General features: G+C 38.8%; 1 long non-coding RNA gene across 1 annotated transcript; it reads left to right on the top strand.

The window, feature by feature from the left end:
- Nucleotides 1-467: 467 nt before the first annotated feature.
- Nucleotides 468-11,754, top strand: LOC140903616 (uncharacterized). The gene is made up of 5 exons (XR_012156310.2): nt 468-1,264; nt 3,955-4,165; nt 4,430-6,119; nt 7,341-7,539; nt 11,467-11,754. It is a non-coding gene; the product is annotated as an uncharacterized LOC140903616 (long non-coding RNA).
- Nucleotides 11,755-21,122: the final 9,368 nt, after the last annotated feature.

Here is a 21,122-nt window from a genome sequence, read left to right as displayed (position 1 = left end):
ATGTCCTTATTGGGACAGTCGAGTAAAGCCAATGCCGGAATCTGACTTGAAGTGCAAATCCTGGCAAACCAGATCACTGACTTCAATTTCTGGTCTCCGTTGTAGTTTGGCATGATATCCTGTTCATAGTTGCCAACTTTCACGTGGTAACTAAGCATCCCGACGTTCACAATAATTCAAAAATCAAGCTAATCCCATTTCAAAACAAGGCCAAAAAAAGCCAATCCCTAAGAACCCCAACACTCTATGTGACTAGATCCCCCTGGCGTGCAGTCTTGGACTGTGGTGAGCACCCCTGACTCTCTCCCCACCTTGTCCCTGCTTACTGGGAGCCAATCAAAAAAAAAAAAAAAGAAGAAGCAACAAGCAACCAGCTACAAGCCAAAAACTATCCAACAAGTAACTCACAAGTCAATTAAGCCAAAAGCAAGCCTGATTTCTGCATTTTTTTCACAGGTTTGGCATGTCTGATCGTGTTCTAAGTAAATATTGTAAGCAAGGCATTACAAACTCTGTTGATGGACATCACAACCGCTACTACTTTGATGAGATGCTGCCTTGATTTTGCTGTGGCCTACAGAGACATCAGATTTGAAGATGGCATCACTGCTGCCAAAAAAATGATGGAAAACTGAGGAGTTGAGTGAGTCTTCAAAGAAACACAGATTCATCAGAAGAAGAGACACTTTGGTCACGAGGTAAGACATGAGGTGATGGGACGTTCAGAAGAAAAATTCAAGAGGAAGTTTTTTTGGTCACTCATTGAAACTGCTCAAGTGTCCATCGAAGAAAGGTTTGGACAAATGAAGTACCACAAAAAGACTTAGGCCTTTTTGTATGACCTTAGTCTGATGCTGGAGGACAGGAAAACACTCTTGAACAATTGTATGAACCTTCACCAGATGCTGACACCTCGGGAATGTTTGGACATAAATGATAAAAACCTCTATGTCAAACTGAACAACATTTGTCACATTTTGCCACATAGGAAGCACTCTTCACTCCAAGCTCTCCAATTCATTCATGATGCAGAGCTGAAGGACACTTTTCCTAATGTGTAGTTAGCTTTGAAGATTCTGCTCATGCTGCTGGACACAGCTGTGAGTAGTGAGCACAGCTTTTCAAAGCTCAGTTCATTAAAACATATCTTTGATCGATGATGGCTGATGAGAGACTAACATTGTTTGCTATTTTATCACTTGAAAATCCCATTGGTCAGTCATTGAATCTCTCTGATGATGTACTTCAGTTCATGAGGTCAAAGGTGAGAAAAGCAACCTTTTTTAACTAAAGGACTAGGGTTAACATTCTAAGGCTGTCACTATTGTAACACTATTTAATACTGGTCCGCACAATGTTGGTGCACAATTCAATTTCTTGATGTTAGTACATTTCAATTATACTTAAAATTTAAAAAGTTTCTATAGGCTTAGAGGAAACATTTTTTTGGATTTGCTTATATATGACATGAATAAATACAGATTTACAGATCTTAGTATGTAAATTTATCATCTTACATGATAGGAATAAGTCATGCATGCACATCATGCATCACATTCATGAAATGGGCTACAAAAGTAATAAAAAATAAGGTATTCAAAAGTTTAGCAAATGGAGGTGAGGTGCTGAAGACACTTCTTGCCTGGGGTGCCAATTGGTCTAGCACAAGCCCTGCTGTGGAGCATTTGGCCTCAAAAATAAGTAATTAAGCACATGTTTAACTTTAATCATGTATCTAGTCCCACTGACTGAGGCTTTGCTGGACTGGGGCCAGAGTGCTCAGCATTTATCAAATTGCCCCCTTTGTCTCTCTGTATCTCAGTTATCCATCTGTAAAATAGGGATAACAGACTTCCCTACCTTACAGGAGTGTTGTGAGGATAAACAGTACATCAGTGAGTGAGAGGAGAAGAGGGCTATATAAGAAACTATACCCAGATAAATACTAAAAATAGATAGGCCTGCTTATCTCCTGCTAAGTCTTTCCCTAAAGTGCTCCCCACTATATTTGGTTTCTCCTATTGCTTGTAGATTAATATGTAAACACCCAAATGCCCAAATATGTTCAATAAAAGATCTCATCAAACAATTCTGACAGATTTGTAAAGATCATGGGCAGTTCACAAACCATATATGATTAGAGAAAGGGGCCAAACCCCAGGAATGAATTGTTCCTAGTTAATTTAATACTTTGACCAGCTTTAGCAACATAACTGCTGTTATTTCTTGGGATGTCTGACACTTTAAAGAAGTGTAAGTGGGGGATGATCCCACTATTGTGGGGAATTTTTCTGCCTACCCTGGTGGAATCGTATGGTGACAGGATCTGAATTCCCACCCCAACTCCCTACCTGATGCCTGTCTGACCTCAAGGACTCCTTTTCCTCTGCCCCATGCGATGGAGTCCTTGTAACCCTGATAAGGCTGGGCCCAGGATCCTTGGGGGCTTAACCCTCAATATCGCCCTGGGTCACTCAAGGCAGAGGTTTGGGTGTCCCTGCCCCGGGGTACTTGCCCCTCACCAGCCACTTTCCTGACCTAGTGATTGCAGTGATTGAGTTTAAGCCACATACTATTAATTAATCAGCAACTGTAAACGAATAAGGGAAAAACTGAAAAGATGAAAGTATCCAGGAACCCCACATGATGGACATGGGAACACTGTAAACAATAGTCTCTACAGCTCAAGAAAATTCAGTCTATTCCTTACACGTCCCAGGCCTCCTACCCAGGACCTGGCTGTGCTGCAGTGATACTGCGTATAAGACACCTGCTCTAATGGTGGCTACATGCCTTCAGGATCTATATGGTGGGACATTTCTCCCCAGTATTGGCCCTCCTGTCTGGTCCATGTCCTCCCACCCACTCCAGCCTTCAAGGCCCTCTTGTCTGGTGATGTCTCCCTCCACTGGCCCCTCTCTGCATAGGGTCCCCACCGCACTCTCTCCAGTCGCTCACCACGCTCATCTCCAGTATTACTTGTAGCACAACCTGCCTTCCACTATCCCAACCCTGGCCTTGCAGCTTTCCACTGTAGATCGGTCCTGGCTCACCGCTGGCACAGTTAATCTCTGCTGTTCTGAATTGATCTCTGCTGTTCTGGCTCCCCAGCTCTGGGCTGCTGCTCTGGGCCCTCAGGTTATGGCCTGCTGTTCCCTCCCCAGCTCAGCTCTGGTAGCTTCACTGTCCTTGGTTTATTCTGCCCCTAGCAGCCTAGCTCTCATGGAGAATGGTCCCTGGGCTATTGACTCCCTCGTTGGTCTGTCTGCCTTGTCAATCCAGCTGATTGGGAGTGCTGGCCTCTCCCTATTGGCTCTGAGGACTAACAGTCTTAGGATCTTGACTTCTCTTTGGCCCATCCCCTTTTTCTTGGTATTGGGAGATGGCCACCCAAAAAAAAAAAAAAACACCATTAAGTATCAGCAAGGGGCCATCAGTCCCTTTACAGAAAGATGGCTTAACCCTACAAGATGCTGAGGTTCTCATATGAGGTACTGAGCATCTTCAACAACTTGTATAGCCAATGGTGGCTAAGGTATGTCTACACTGCAAAAAAGCCAGTCATGACAGTGAACCTCAGAGCCAGGGGCTCAATTGACTGGGCCTTGTGCTATGGGGCTAAAAATAGTAGTGTTGATATTCTCACTTGGGCTGGAGTCTGGGCTGTGAAACCCAGTGAAGGATATGGCTTGCAGGTGACCAAGCGGGAACATTTACACTGCTATTTTTAGTCCTGTAGGACAAGACCGGGTCAGTTGACCCGGACTCTGAGACTCGCTGCTGCAAGTGTAATTTTGCAGAGTAGACATACCAAAAGTGGGCTCAGCACTTTGAAGGATGAGGCTTGAAATGAAGTATAGGGGTTTATGATATAACAGTATTTGGATAATGTGAGTTGTTAATTAATTGACATTTGAAAAATACCCTTCTGTCTAACTGCATGTTATTTTCCAGGCACTGAGAGACTTGAAAGAGAAAGGCATCAATCTATGACAGATGGTAAAGATTTTCAATCATTTTTAATAAATAACATCCTCTCTTAAAATTTGAGACTTCTCTCTTAGTTTGTGCTGGCATTCTCACACACTACTGTGCCTCTGAGAGACTGTTTCCATTGATGAGTGACATCTGGGCTGAGCACAGGAGCAAAATTTCCACAGAGACGGTAAAGTTCATGAAAGTTCTTATGGGACCAATCTGCATAATAACTGCTGGGAATTCTAGGAATCCCAATTTATTTAAAGTAATAGGTCTGGAATGTCTTGGGGAAAATCACTAATGTGAAACATTTAAATGAATTAACATTTTTACACAGAAGCATTGCATTGTATACATTTGTTTTCTGGTTATAGACTAGTGGGGAGGTTCTTTAGGGTCCTTTTTCAGTTCAATGCATGCACATTCATACAGCTTTCATTCACATTAACAGGACTGCTGCTCCATCATTCTGCATAACAAAGGCAATTTACACCTTGATTCTATGGGCTGAATGCTTCTCAGCTGACCTACATCCCGTGGACAGCAATGGGTCTTCTGATATGAGCAAAGTTAAGTACATGTGTAAATATTTGTGAACCCTATAATGACACTCTTTTTCTACATGTGATCAATCTCATTGATTTCAGTAGGATTCCCTACAGACACAAGGGTCCACCCTTATAGCTCTGATTGCAGGAAGAGGGTCTTAGAGAGTACATTCTCAGGGCAGGGGTCCTGGGTTTCTCTATGTTCTATAAAATGTGTTAGTACCCTTCTGGCAATTCAGATGTAGTATAACTATACTTGTAAGGACACTGGTTTTGCAGAGGTCCAATGAGTAGAAGTAGTACTGACAAATGCTGTGATATCACCACATCTACTGACTAGTTCTGAACACAAGATTTCTTAACAACAATTTAGAATAACTTGTCTCCACTCAAAGACATAGGAAGTCACTAAAATGACTGGAAAAGTTATGGCAGGAGTTCCAGCACAATAAACAAACTCAGATCCATCAGATGGGGACTTCTGTCAGGTGAACCACTGATGCCTAAAGCAGAGCTGTTTAACTCCCCTTCTCTCTTACTAATAGGAGCCAGAACAGGGTAGCAGGAGGAAAGGCAGAATCAGATCCCAAGGATGGGATTTTCAGATGGGCCAAATGGAGTTGTGGCAACTTCCATTCACTTTCAATGGCAGTTGAGCACCTAACTGACCTTTGCGCTTTTGAAAATCTCCCTCTAAATTGTTAGATTCCAGTAGCTGGCAGCTTTGTGGAAGAGACAGCTGCTCCCCTCAGTGTAGCTGATGGGTCCCAATGGTCCCTTTGTCTTTTCTTGTTGTAGTTCAGTTAGGTTATGCTGAATTAGGATAATAACTCTTTCTGTGTTTAGTTCTAAAGTTTTAAAAGTAACCTGGGTCTGAGATGTTATCGGAATGTGTGTGCAGTTTGGAGTTTCTAAATGAACTGTGGTTGCTTAGTTAGAGAGAGAAAACCCAAAGAAAGGTGTACATGAGTGGGAAGGATAAGATTTCAATGTGGGAGTATTTTTAAATGCTTCCTATGCAAAAGTTAGGACATATTTTTAAAATATTGCATGGAAAATTCAGTTTTCTTTAGAAGTATTTCTGTGACAAATTTGGAGACTAAATTCAATAATTAATATGTGAAACAGAGACATGCCAGTCAGCTTGTATGTGCAAATGTCAATTCACCTCTAACTATCCAGTCACCGGAGCCTCCACAATATGTATGGACTAAATTTTCAAAAATGGGTGCCTGAAGATAGGATCCTAAAAACATGTTTTATTTAAAGGCAAAAATATGGATTCAAAAACCTAAATATGGATTTTTAGAAGCCTAACTTGAGGCCTCCATCTTTGGAAGCTTTGGAGCATGTACATACACACACTGGATCACAAAGAAATATGAAATAGTAAATAAAATATCTATTTCACAATTTATCATACACCTTTAACCTTCACATCTGTATTCTGCCCACTCACCCATTTCTTGCAGATTTACTCAAACATTTTGAAATTTCAAAGTGCTTCACACGGCTCGTTTTTGGCTACATCTACACTTGAAGATGGAGTGTGATTCCCAGCTTGCATAGGATTTATTTTAAGCACTCTGCCAGGTATGTTTCCTTATCCTGCAGTTGTGGATTTCTCCCTCCATCACAATAAAACAGGTTGAGTCCTAGGATGGGAAACATAGTACTTAAATGCCAAGTTTAAGATCTGACATCTTCACGGTATTCAAAGCCAGACACAGGAGTCTTATAGTGAGATCCCTCCTTTTTTGATGGCACCCTGGAATGCCAATTGAAGGGGCATCTTAAATTGATGATATTTTTATATACAATAAAGCTATTTTAGGTCATATTCAAAGTTTATGGGTCCCTCTGAGACCTCTACCATTGAACTCCTGGTAAATAGGGTATTTAAAGATTGAAGGATAAAAAAAAAGACAAAAATTCTAAAAAATTCTAAAGCATGGGGGAGGGTGATCTGTAAAAATGTGTAGCATGTTCAGAATATGATGTTGTAGGAACTCACTCATAGTTTCACCACTTGTGAGTAATGCAGTCCGAATGCATGTCAGTAAAACCTTTATACAGCATGACACCCTTCTAAGGTCTCTCTGTGTCTTTATAAATTCATGCACACATACAAAAAAGAACATAATAATAAAATAGCTAAAGGGTTTAATAAATCAGGAAGAGAAATATGAAGAACAATATCAGAATATTTTAGGCTAAAACAAACAGTGGAAGAGGCCAGTCAAGAAAAAGAATTCTTACTAAGTGCACAACAGAAAAGACACTAACCGATGCCATCTATTATTGGCCATGTACTTGCTATCTTGGATTACTTCAGGGTCAGTGAGGCAGAAGTGATAAGTAAGATGGGGCAACTCCAAGCCAATAAATCACTGGGGCTCCACAGGATTTATCCAGCTGTGTGAAATGAGACTAGGGAGAAAAAAATCTCAATGGAGAGCAGTAGTCTTGGGAAATTCATTACGTATGAGTTAAATTCTAAAGGTGTGAGAGAAGCTAGGGCTGAACCTAGGTCGCACTGGAGAAATAGCATGATTTAAATTGATTAATTTAAAAAATGCAGAGCACGGTCTTAACGTGAGTAACAAATTGAGAGAAATTGCATAGTATAAAACAGAATATCAGTATATCTAAACAGCAATCACTAAGAAATAACTAAGGGCCAAATCTTGCAGTCTTTATTCAATCCCTATTTCTGTTAAACTTATTCTACTCAGAAACTTGCAGGCTGCTAAGCAAAAATACAAAAAGCAGCATAAACTCTTAGAGATTTACTCCATGGTTTCCATTCCCCAGCCAGAAAGACACCATCCAATGGCAGCATGGCTCCTGAAGGAGATGTGTTGCCAGGAGACAGAATGTTCCACAAACCAGCATTGTGTAGCAGTCCACATGCCTGAAGGCTCCCACATCTGCAAGGATACCCTCCATTTTCTCCACTGATTTAGCGATTCTTTATGGGTTATGGAAACAAGCTCCCAGCATCTTCCAGAAGGTTGGTAACTTCTCTCTCTTAAAGGGAAAAACATTTCAGATACATCAATCCATCAGGTATTTCAACTTAGATTTCCTCTGTCCATTTTTTCTACACAGGGCCCCTGAGTGGGGACTACAGAATTTGGCCCCTGTGAAAGAATATTGAAAAAAGTAGAAGAGTAAATAATCCTCTTCACTTATTTATTTAGGAGCCATTTCTGCCTTCGGTACACATACTGTATAGTACCTTACTTTGTGAATTGTCCAGTTCATTTTAATGAGATAACACACAGATTAAAGATCTACTCTAAGGATAGCAGAGTTTAGCCTTTAGGGTATACGTTGATAGGACACCATGTATGTGGAGATTTAAGTGAGTTTCTTTTTGGATAAGCCTTCTATAAACCATACAAGTAAAATTATAAAATTGGAGTATGAATAAAGAAAAGTCAACACTGAAAAGTGAGTTGTATCACTAAAAATAAGGTATGTTCAATCCCATAGGAGAAATCCTATTTCTAGAGTAGAACACTGCACAATATATATATAGAAATGTCTTACATTGTGTCTTTAGGGAAGCTCTAATATTTACCTCCCCTACTATTTACCCAAAAAGTTATGTTTGCAACTCAGACAAATAAATGATACCATAAAAATGTCCTCTCCAGAAACAGGAACTTAGGCAAGGGAAAGACTGGTGCAGAAAAAGGAAACTTTGCTCCTTTCCACCCGAGAAATACTAATAAGTTTTTTCTATCATTTCACTTCATTTTAAGAATGAATTACCAATCAAATTTCATCAAAACCAAAGGTACATCTCTTGGCACATCTGAGGGCTTTGATTTTTTTTTTTAAAGAGAGTTTTGTGTTTTGTGAATCTCTCCATGGGAATTCTAATTTCTATTTAAATTAGATGGCCCAATTCAGGTTCCCTTCTGGTCCTTGGATTGGCTATCATAAAATCAATGCCTGCCCACTATGTGCCAAGGACAATAAGACCGATTGAAAGCTGGGAATTTATTCTACTCTGAATTCATTTAATATTTCATAAAGAGAACTGATATAGTATTAACCTGTTACAGAAGATTCAGTAATACAATATATACAATAAAAATAATGACTTGAGAGTCTGAAGAAAATTGCTCGATAGTCTACCTCTTATCACTGGTAATTCATCATTACTTATCTTTTCTGTTCCAAACATTCAAGGTACCCTTAATCTGTTTTTTTTCTTGTCACAGTATAAACTAGTCCTGTTTAAAATTGTAAAGGTGTTATAACAATTATATGCCACAAAAAACTTAAAATGATATAAGATATAGGTTTTCCCTATTTTTTTTAAATTTGCAGTTCCAGCCCCCAGTATATAATCACCATACTCAGAAGAGGAAAAGCTTCTTTCTAGGGTTTCTCTTGCTAAACTGAAATTATCAAAGAAAGTATTAAAGATACAAGATGGACAAGGGGCCAAATTCTGCTCTCATTTACATAGGTGGAGCTTCTGCTCTCATTTACATAGCTTAATTGCTTGGATGTCTCACAACTAATAGCCTGTGCTTGCCATTTTAAAAAGCAGAAAAGCCCTTGAAATCTCCTTATTTTTCTCACATGTATAGCTCAGCTCATTCCAGATCCCCTGTCTGTCATTATTTAACCTACAAACTGAGGCAAGGGGAATCCAAGGAGCTCTCTACTTTCCACTGATAAATATAAACAGTATTAGTAGTTAGTCAACATAGTGGTTAAGCCTTTTAAGTAAACTTTGTAGATACTTGAGGAAAGATAAGGATTCCCACTCTCTATAAATAAACAGCAAGGAACACAGTTATATGTGCATGTGTTTTATTCTGCATATGTTTCAAATTTGCATCTCTTGGTTCTCAAACAGATTGGCCCACTGTTCAACCACAGACAATAAAATAATGGGCACAACAGAGTTTGAGCCATTAAACTCTGAGACTATAAACATAAAGCATAAAGCCAAGTCCAAGCACAAGAAGTACACAGTGTCTTGTTTCCTAGACTCAGTTCTTGCTCAAGTTTAGCAATCCAGCTATTCCCCAAAACTTCTCAGAGGTGCCAGAGTTCTTCACGAAAGGTTAACTAGTTCAGCTGAGCCCAGCCCCGCATTCCCACAGAAGTCATGAGAGTGGGGACATGTACCAGCTGCAGCTCTCCTGTTTTGCCCATCCAAGCTTGAATCTTATCCCTGACAAATCCTTTATGTTAAATATTTTGGGTGAGATTTTTCAGAAGACTCAGTACCCAACAGCTCCCACTCAGGTAACCAGTTGAGAGCTACTGGTGCTGAGCGATTTTGAAAAACTGCTGCCATTCTGTATTAAGAGCTATAATTAGAAATATGAGCATATGGCATTCAAAACACTTGAGATGAAATCCTGGCCTTCTTGAATGTAAAAAAAAAACACCTCCCATTTTCACTCAAGTTGTCCATGATTTCCTCTTGGTATTGCTTTACTCTTGGAAGCATCAGGTACAGGGCATTAATAGCAGCAGATTATGGGACTAGATGGATGATCCTCTGTGGAGTTTCCTGTGTTGTTATGTGTTCTTTGGTGCTGCTAAATCTTGTATGTAGTGCTGTATCAACATTTGCTATCAAGATGTCAAAATAAGTTGTTTTATCAACATTTTATTTCATGTTATAGATAAAGTGGGTGACTAATGATTCACCTCTGATAAATTTCACCTGTCTGTTTGAAACTTGTCCCATAAACAGATCACAGTTTCCTCAAGTGTATTCAATTCATAGAAAAAGTTCTGCAAATAGTTCTGACTCTGAAGGTTGTCTCTGAGCAGTTCATTGTTAAGATTTGATATTTTGGCTGGCCTATTAGGTTATGATAATCCTCTAAAGCAGCATTTCTCAAACTGGGGTCCACAAGGGTAGTCCAGGGAGTCCATGGGCGCCACTGATCAACTCTTCCTCTCCCCTCCCAGTGCCTCCTGCGTGCCAGGAAATAGCTGTTCAAGAAGTGTGCAGGAGGCACGGGGAGGGAAGGAGGGAGGGAGAAAGAGAGGGGGAAGAGTGGGGAAGAGGAGGGGCAGGGATAGATTGGGGGCAGGAAGAGATGGGGTAGGGGTGCAACCTTGGGGGAAGGGGTGGAGTGGGGGCAGGGTGTGGGGCTGAGCGGGAGGCTTGGGGGTCCTTGAAAAATCTTAAATCAAAATGGGGGTCCTCAGGTTGCTAAAGTTTGAGAACCGTAGCTCTAAAGGGATAGCTCACCATTAGTCCTATGCAGCCACACAGGTGAGTATAATATGCCCCCTCACAATCTGGCATGGGCTACCGATACTGTGGATTGCAGTGAGAGAGGGGAAGTAGCCTCCATAAAACCACTACATTCTCTATACACACCCACAGTTGGGCAGAAAGGGGTGGGGCAGGGTGGAGACTGACCAGAACCCTGGCTCCATCCATTCAGTGTACCAACCAATTTAAGTACACAAAGCAATGTACCCTCTGCAGGGTATAGGACTTGTACACTTAACTTCCTCTTTGGAGCACAGCAGGAAACTGGATGTGAGATTATGACTTTCTGAATCACAGTTTGCTTCCTGGGCTGGTCTTGGGACACGAGAACTACATGCCGCTCCCTACTCAGAAAAAGTTGTCAGGTGATAATCTAGCTCCGATTAGATATGCATAGTCCTGAGAACTAAGTTTCTGGTTTCAGTAATTGTCTTTATAAGTTCAAATTTTACTTTCTGAAATAATTTCCTTAAAATTAACTTTTTGGAGATGTTTCTTGCCATTAAACACATTCGCTAGAATATTCACAGAAGAAAAAACAAATGGGATGTAAATTCAAAATAATATTTGTGGAAATATGTTTGGCATATTCATGCTGCTCTACTCATAGGTATGAGTTTTCTTTTGAAACTCAGTATTGAATTATCCTTAATATAAATGTTTTTTTTCTAGGATTTCCTGTATTCTGGAGTAATTACGTTTTTTAAGATCTTCCCGAATGCTGACATTAAAAAGATATGTGTATTAATCCATGTGTTAAAGTGCAGTGGAAATATTTCTGAGTCATGCAAGCAGATGGGATCACTTAGCTTATTCCAGGATATAAAGAGTATGGGAGTCTCCATTTGAGGTAGATTTAGATAAAAAGAAACAGAACACTAATGAATATAATTTTGAAAAATGATTGGCATAAAGCATGCTTACCTTCCCCTGCAACTCTTTGGACTTAGCTACACCTCTGAACTTCCCTCCTCCCCCCCCCCTTTTTTTTTAATCTCTGAGGCAATAAATGATTTTTGCAATCTCTCTTTTCTGTGCATAACTGTACTCCTGCTGGAATTCTGTGCCAAAAAATCAAAAACCCTGTCCCTATGTGTCCCTGTACCCCCTGCCCCATCCCAATGTGTCTCTGTGCCCCTATCCAGCCACCCCCTGTCACTGTGTCCCTGTATCCCCTCCCCCTATCCCCATGTGTCTCTGCACCTCCCTCCCTCCTGTGGCCCTGTTTCTCCACTCCCATTCAGACCCTGTCCCAGTCTGTCCTCACCCACTAACCCTTATGAGCCTCTGTCTGACCCCCACCCCAGATCCCCACACTGTCTCCCCGTAGTCCCTGTCTCCTGACCTGGTCTGCTGCGAAGAAGGCACTGCAGGCTTTCTCTTCCCTTTTTGGCAGGGAGCTGCTGCTTTGTTCTATCACCGCAGTGCCCTCTGGTGGGTAAAACACAGAACTTCACAAGTTATTTTCCCCTGGGAGCTGCTGCTGCTCTTGAGCCACATCATCCTCTGGTGGGCAAAAGGTGGAATTGCAGCAACATTTCAGTAGAAGTTTTTTTCTGTGCAAAAAATTAAAAATTGTCACGGCTCATTAATTATGCATGCATGCAGTACCTCAGAATTCCCCCAGGAGTAATAACTTCACACCCCCTAGTCCGAAGGAAACTTAGTGACCAAACATTTTTTTCTGATTTTATTATCTTAACTTTTTGTTTTACCTTATATTGACAAACTTTGTGGGGATTTTAAATCTTTTTTTCTTTCATGCTCCCTCCTCTTATTTTGAAGCCTTTCCAATACTGCTATAACAAATGTGACCCAAAGATCTTCCTTCATTGCTGATTATCTTTCCCCTAGGGTGACCAGATGTCATTAGGATGACAGTCCTAATTTTGGGGGCTTTTTCTTATATAGGCACCTATTACCCCCCACCTCCTGTCCCGATTTTTTATACTTGCTATCTGGTCACCCTACTTTCACACACACACACACACACACACACACACACACACACTGTCTTCTGTATTGCTACTACTAGTTTTGTCATCACTAAATAGCATTAAAAACATCTGGGCATCCCTTAATTTATCTTTGAAACATTTTTCATTTCTTTTTTCCATTTTTTGGCTAGCTCTTGTTCCAGAGTGCTGAAGAAAATGGCATTTCAGCCTTGAATAGAGAATTGGAAAAATCCCAAATTCTCCATCTTTATCAGCCTTAGGACAAAAAAATGACTAGCGAGAAAGAGCTTTCTCTCAGATAACTGCAAGGAAATCGCACTTCAAAAGAGAAAATGTCATGCAGCTTGCTGTTTTTATGCATTTTTAATTATTTTACACTGCTTTTAAACATTTTTCAGAATCCTTAACAATATATAAAAGAAAGCAAGCACTGTTATATAGAGTAAAATTTTACAGCTGAGAAAATACTGACTATAATTTCACAAGTGTGTCTAAATATTTAAAAGAAGGTCACTTTACCTCAATATTTTATTAGTTGTAGATTGTTTTTAAAAGTAAGTTCACATTGTCTAATGTCCTTGTATACTACTTTAGTAGATTCCTTCCCCACTCCCTGCCCCCACCTCATTATGTTGCCAGGCATATGAAGTTACAGTGAAACTGCCTTATGCATGTAAATCTAGACGTTTGTTTGGAATGGGGGAAAAAAGCTTGTAATGTGTGGAATGAACTTTATCTTGGAGGCTTTCTGGTTTAATTGATGTAATCTAACCTTGCCATTAGTCTAGCTGGAGGCAAGCTATTTCTGTCTGCATTACTTTTGATTATTACTTTTGTGTTGAAACTCAGTACCCTCTTCTCCATATAAATGTGTGACAGAGCTAAAGAACACACTTTGAAAAGTCATTCAACTTCTATCTGCTCTTTTACTTTCAGTGTTAACCCACTCAATTGTACTCCTATCCAAGTACAATATATCAAAGTCTGTTGTATCAACAGAAATTTGGAATACCAAACTTTAGATTCTGATTTGAGAGATATTGAAAAAAAATTATATCCCTTCCTTATTTATCTGGAGCCCAGGCTTCATCACTGTAGATATAAATCAATCTTATCCTGTAGCCGCTAGTTTTCAGCTGTGCCTGAACTTATTATTAATTTACTCTGTTCTTCCTTGGTGCAGAGTGAAGGAGACAATCAAGTGATACATCACATAAACAATTAAAAACTATCCTTGTGGCTTTAAGCTATTGAAATGATGAAGAGCCTGTACAAAATGTAACTGTCCTTGAATTAGTTTAATTGTTAAGCATTAGACAGTATGACAAATTTTGTCCTCCTCAGTCATTTAGAATGGTATCTACAAAGCTCTGTCAGATGTTGATTTATCTTTATTATTGTCTAGCAACTTGGGTTGACACAGGATTGATAAAAAATACAATGATACTACATGGATAACATTAAAAACACTTACATGCCTCATTGTTTTTCCCAATGACAAATGCAACACACTCAGGAATTGTATAACAAATATCATTAATTCAACCTTCCGATTATTATATTATTCTCAAGAAAATATCTACCAATCTTCCTCATTTCAGACATTAATTAAAGATGCTGTTTGACAAATATATTTTCATCTGCTTTTGTATAGATTATTGAAAATCTGTGCTGTAAAATAATTAGAGATCTTAAACTGGTCCAGTAAATGGGAACTTTCATTAAATGTTTCATTTCTTGGGAGCTAGCATATAAAACACACATACACACACACACAATCACAACCCAAAAGAAGACAATTTCTGAAGATTTTGCATGCTACATCTCATTTTAGGATTGAGTTTTTCTGGGAAATTTTTTAAAAGGAAACAAGGAGCCTGGAGCTATGTTCATTTACACTACTGGAGGAGCTGCCTCAAGAAGTTTTAAAGTTATGTTGTTTTGGAACTTTACTTGAATTTTACATTTGGAAAAAATATCTGCCTTGTGTTGGTTCATCTTATCTTTAAAATGGCTTTGTCTGAGAAACTTTACATTAGTTCTATTTTGTTGGCATTGCTGAGAAGCTTATGTTAGTGTTTTAGTTGTGGCAGTGTGAAAGTTACAAATATGTTTAATAAAAACACGAAACAACTTGAGACACCCTATAATGAAATGTGCGAGGAGGAATTTCACTAGGAACTCCCTTAGACCAGGGTTATAACAAGTAGCAAGTTGAACTATGAGAAGTTGGCCTTGAGGGGAAAAGTAAGATGTGCTTGTCCAACTTAGGTCAGGAAGCAAAGAGTAACTGAAAACTTGAGGGATTCAGAATTGCTTACAAGAGATTTTGTAAATTAATTATTTTTTCCCTTGCATGAACCAAGCATATGCAATCTGTTGCTTGCTAAATATGTTTGAACCAAGATGAAGAAAGTCATGGTTTAGACATCTTTTATACTAGCCTGGGAAGGAGGAATGTTCTATACAAAGGTATTTGCGCCACAACAATGCACTACTTTGTTTTCCCTTGTCTCTTCCTTCCCCTTCCTGCTTTCTGTTATCTGCATCTACATGTGTACAGAGTAATAATTAAAATGTAAATTTCCAAGTATTTATAAATAATTTCCACCCAAAGAGTATGTGGGGTGTGTAGAGGGACTGAATAGTGGACAAAGCCTAATACCTGCCTCCAATGTAAAATTTGGGATTTATACTATCTGTGAACCAAATGGACACTCCTTTCATGTCTACTTCCCCATTCTGTATATGCAGGGCTCCTTACATAGGTTCTTCGGTGCTGGACCTATTTAAGAGGTTTTAGGAGTTACACCGATATGATTATATAAGACGCCAGATTGTTGTGGGAGTGAGACAACATCATTAAAAGGCAAGAAAAAATATAGGAAAGACGTTTGATATGATATATATTTTATATATTTTAATATTAACCCCAATCTTTAAGATTTCTAATTAAAAAGTAACAGAACATGATCTTCCTCCCACTAAATAAAATGAAAAAAACTCCCATTGACATCAATGGGAGAAGGCTCAAGTATATGGGCCTGATTCATTGTTGTCATTCAGTCCAAGTCTAATAGAGAAGGAAGGCTCTACACCAGCTATGATCTATCTCTGCAGCAGCCCCCATGCCTAATTCATTTTTCAACCTGGTGATTCTGCAACCCTGTAATGTCTCATTGCAACAAAGTCACATGTTACAGGAGGCTTGAGGACTGTCCATGCCAAAACAGCCCCTGCAATTCCTGAATTAAGAAAGGGAAGATTAATTCACTGCACATCCATCCCGATGATGGCAATTGTTCCTTATTCTATTCCAATTTTAAAAGACATAGTTTAAAATCATGAGGAGGGAGAGGGGAATTAAGTATTTAAATTATTTATTTAATAATATTAGAGAACACTGTATACTATGAGTTCTTATGCACAGAGATGCATGGTGTGATCCATCTATTCTCTACACAACTCAGGTGAAATATTCCATTATCAACCCTGCTTTTTATATTGCTGTGGAAATAGGTATTGCAAAGCTATGTATTTTCTCAGGAAGTAGACTTTGAAGAAATAAACACAAATAATATAAATTAAGCAATGTCTCATTTAATAGGTGGGACATTTGGAAAACTGCATCTGTAAAAATCTGTATAGGAATACCTTTTATGATGTGTCACATCTAGCTATTAGCTCTCTAGTAATATAGAGTAGCAATCAAATCTCATCAGTAGTTATCTATGCTTTCTGTCTGCACAACTAAATTGAAAGCTGGAAATGTGAGAAAAAACAAACAGAGGTATGTCTTTTCATATATCATTCTGGATTTGTGGAATCTACTATGTTTACAGAGCACTCAAGCTTACTGCTTGCTATCATGAGATACTTATGAACAAGTTTCTTGCTATTACATTTACCAGTGCTGGATTTATCTGATGTGTTTGTATTTTTCATGTTTCTAATAAACTGGGTAAAAACCCAATTTAATATAGGGTTTGTCTGTATGTGTTTGGCATAAATGACATTAATGATATCAATTGCCTGTTCAACTTCGAGGCTAGATATGGTTTAAAAACAAGAATACTTTGCCTACCAAGATTCTACCTCATTTCCATAAATGATCCACTTGGAGCTGACCCCAAAGCATGGCAGCATTTGATATGGTCAGGTATTCAAAATGCATTGCCTGCCTTAAAAATCTATATTTAGTTATAGTTATCATATGGTGGTATCTGAGGTATCTCACTTTACCCCATATTTAGAATAGCAAATAACAGGGGTCTCTCTGATACTGTGGAATGCGAATGGGTTAAAAATGGATGACTAATAGCCATCATGGTGTTCATCTTATCATATGGGTTGCTGATCTCTGGGTCAGATTCTTGACTGTGACCAAACTAGGCTCAGATACATTGAGAGGGAGCTGGTGGTGACTCCCTAATCCCAAGCAGCTGAGCCATGTTACAACTGCATGAGTTTAGCTCTAATTTATGCCGGTGGAGGACAAGGCATAATGCAGCTGTATTCTGCCATGCCTGTTCCCAATTCAGTCATTCCATCTCCTTACCTCAGACTGGAGAGAGTCATCTGGTGTAGGACTGCTTCCCTGACCCCACTTCCCCTCATACACAAAGACATTTTCTATTGGTTTATCTCTAGCTATACAATGCAACGTTGACTTGTCAGACAAGAGAAGCTGGCCCATCTACTTATGGAGGTAAATACTATAGAGAAAAATCTGTCTAACCCATCTCTGTTCCCTAAATTCTCATGGACATGTGATATTTTAGCTGTTCAAGCGGGAGCAACATTTAAATACAAAATAACATTTTTTAAAAGAGATAACAGTATTTCAAAATAATTCTTTTCTTCTGCTGCTGTTTGCTTCATATTGCCTCTGACAATCTTTGCTGAGCAGCTGACATTGAGAAATTTACATACTTTACAACTACTGTCTCACACAGCTATTTCAAGATCAGCACTGGAAATGAAATTCAAAGTAATCTAGTGCTTAAAACCTGGAATTATTTATCATCCAGGCTCATCAATGTCTTTCAACAGCAGCAGCAGCAACAACAACAAAGACTACAGCCACCTATAATATTGCAAAAAAGCTGTATCATATTTAAATAGTTATCTCTTTTTTATTTTTCCCTCTTCAATCCAGAAGTGTATAATCATTTTGAAAGACAGTGAATTGTCAGATTAGAATCTGATCCAGGGGGAAAGATGTCCATTGCCATGGTCAACATACTTGTCAAGGTACCATTGGTCAAAGGACTTCTTAAAAAAAAATGGCAACAAGTTAAAAATATCACAGTAATCCTGTAAGTAAAGTTACCTTTCTCCCCATCACACCTTGATTTTAAAATAAAACTATTTCTTGTAACTATTTTTTCACTGGTTTATATTAATGTGGCTGTTAAAACTCTTTTTGGCAGAAATACAAGCTGTCAACCCAAGAGCAGATATTTTTAACAGCTTAATAATGGTTTCACCATTTTTAAACTGTGACTATAAATTAGTTAACAGTTTGTTTGGCAAAGACTTGTTAGATAGGCAAATTATTTGATTTAAATAAACTAAAACAACTGCCAAACAATTAATTTATAATATGGTCTAATTGCTTTCAATATTTAAAACAAAATAAATTAATATGCTGAGATAAACTAGGAGAAGAAGCAGTAATTACTTCTACAAAGGAGTTTTAATAAGCATGGCTTTCAGAATGTTGTGGCATGGGTTTATGTTTCACAGGAAAGTGGCAATATAATGCCCAGTTTTTCTCACTACCTTCCTATCTGCTTCTGAATCAATTAAACCAGGAGGTTCTATGGAAACGTATTATAATGTTGGTAACTGATGCATAAGTTTGGACAGGAAGGCTGTCTTTGGCCTAGTTTTCAGTTTCCTTGACATGAGTGAAATGTTGCCTTGGTGACCTTGTTATTAAGTAAACTTGTTTATAACTGCTGTATAGGACAAAGGGGGTGTTTTTTATCACAGGATGTGATTAAATTGAAACACAACAAACACACAAAATTTGCTGCTAAAAGGTAATTAGAGAAATGGCAAGTAGACAAATTGGGGAGTCCGAAAAACCCTCTATGCAGAGAAAACGATCAGAATGAGCTGGTCAAATATACATGAACAGTGGATAATAAACCAGTTAGAAGAGAGACATAACATAAAAATAGCAAGGACAGCAAAAGTTATGCCAATTGGAGTTTATGCATGTGCATTTTATGAGTTACAAAAGATAAATAATTTTCATAATATTTAATGGTTATTGGAAGAGAAACTAACTAACAAATATGTAATATGTTGGAGTTTGTAAAGGATAGGCAGAATACCATAAGAAAAATCCATTGTGACCCACCTATGTCTCAGAAGGTAGTTGCTCACTGTCTTTTACTGTATGTCTCTAGTTTATTTAATAATAATTGTAATCACAAGGTATACTTTTGGTTCAAATACAGGTTGGAATTAATAAACCGCAGAGTCCCAGACCCGAGTGTGTGACTTCTCACCCAACAATTCTAACTGGCAAAATTTTCCATGCATCTGTATCCCCCACCCACTTTGACCCCACTCTATCTTTTTCCAGTCCTTATTCTCCTCTCTAGTTTCTTTTGCAGCTGGGCATTACCTTTTGTAACACCCAATAAATCTCTTGTGCCTCATGTTGAGCCACTAACTCCTCTTTAAATCTCACTGTAAAACCTATTATTTTTCCTTTTGATTTTGATTGCTTGTTTTTTGTAAAGCTTTTCCATGTGATCTATTTCAAACAGGTTCTAAAAAATTCAGTTCTATTCTATGTATGCAGTGTTGTTGTAGCCATGTCAGTCCCAGGATAGTAGAGAAACAAGATGGGTGATATATTTTATTGGACCAACTTCTGTTGGTGAAATAAACAAGCTTTTGAGTTACATAAAGCTCCTCTTCAGGTCTGAGGAAGGTACACAGAGTGTCACAGCTAAATACAAGGTGGAGCAGATTGTTTAGCATAATAGTTAACACATATTTCAAGGGACCATTTGATCAACTTTCTGGGCACACTGGCAGTTTCAACAATGGAACCCTACAGACGACTATATACAATAAACCCATGGATCAACACACATATGTTCATAGACCAAGTTAGCAGCTCAAACACACCAAGAAATCTGTGATCTACAGCCAGGCACTCAGATACCACAGAATATGCTCTGATGAGAAAGTTCGGAATGTCTGCCTTAAAACACTCAAGACTGTCAAACAAGGACACTCCACCAGAGAAGTAGCTTGCATCATGGAACGGGTCACCCAAATACTCAGAGATAACCTACTTCAATACAGAAATAAAACTCCCTCCAACCACATGCCCTGATGTCACCTGCCATCCCACAATGGAAATCATATGAGGTATCATCAAATAACTACAAGCATTACTGAACAAAATATTTCCTTCATCCCCTCTTCTGGCACTCAAACAATGTCCCAACCTCTCCAAACTCACCATCAGAAGCAAGCTCCCCACAGACCCTGATATACCAACTCAGGCTCTGTCAGAACAACAAATGAAAAACTTGCAGACATATCTCCACTACTATAATGATCAATACCCTCCATACCACCCCTTTCAAGATCAATGGATCCTACACATACCTATCATAAAATGTGGTATACCTCATCCAGTGTACTAAATGCCCCAATAAAAACTATCTGTGGGTGAAACCAAACAATCACTATGCTCTCAAATGAAATCACACAGAAAAATGATAAAAAAAAACAAAGACACACTATCATAGAATCATGGAATTGTAGGACTAGAAGTACAGGATAAGTATTATCTATTCCATCCCTGACAGGTGTTTGCCTAACCTGCTATTAAAAATTTCCAATGATGGAGATTCCACAACCTCCCTAGTCAATTTATTCCAGTACTTAACAACCCTGACAGTTAGGACATTTTTCCTAATGTCCAACCTAAACTGTCCTTGCTGCAATTTAAGCCCACTGCTTCTTGTCCTATCCTCAGAGGTTAAGGAGAACATTTTTTCTCCCTCCTCTTTGTAACAACCTTCTATGTACTTGAAAACTGTTTTAATTGCCCCTCTTCATTTTCTTTTCTCCAGACTAAACAAACTCATTTTTTCATCTTCCATCACAGATCATATTTTCTAGAGCTTTAATATTTGTGTTGCTAGTCTCAAAACTTTCTCCAATTTGTCCACATCTTTCCTGAAACAAGGTGCCAGAACTGTGTACAATACTACAGTTGAGGCCTAATCAGCGCGGAGTAGAATGGAAGAATTACTTCTCATGTCTTGCTTACAACAATCCTGCTAATACATCCCAGAATGATGTTTGGTTTTTTTTGCAGCAGTTTTACAC

The sequence above is a fragment of the Lepidochelys kempii genome, chromosome 1 (assembly GCF_965140285.1).
Source record: "Lepidochelys kempii isolate rLepKem1 chromosome 1, rLepKem1.hap1, whole genome shotgun sequence".
NCBI classification, from domain to species: domain Eukaryota; kingdom Metazoa; phylum Chordata; order Testudines; family Cheloniidae; genus Lepidochelys; species Lepidochelys kempii.
The sequence above is the reverse complement of the archived record's forward strand: the minus strand, read 5'-3'. Positions and strand labels throughout refer to the sequence as shown.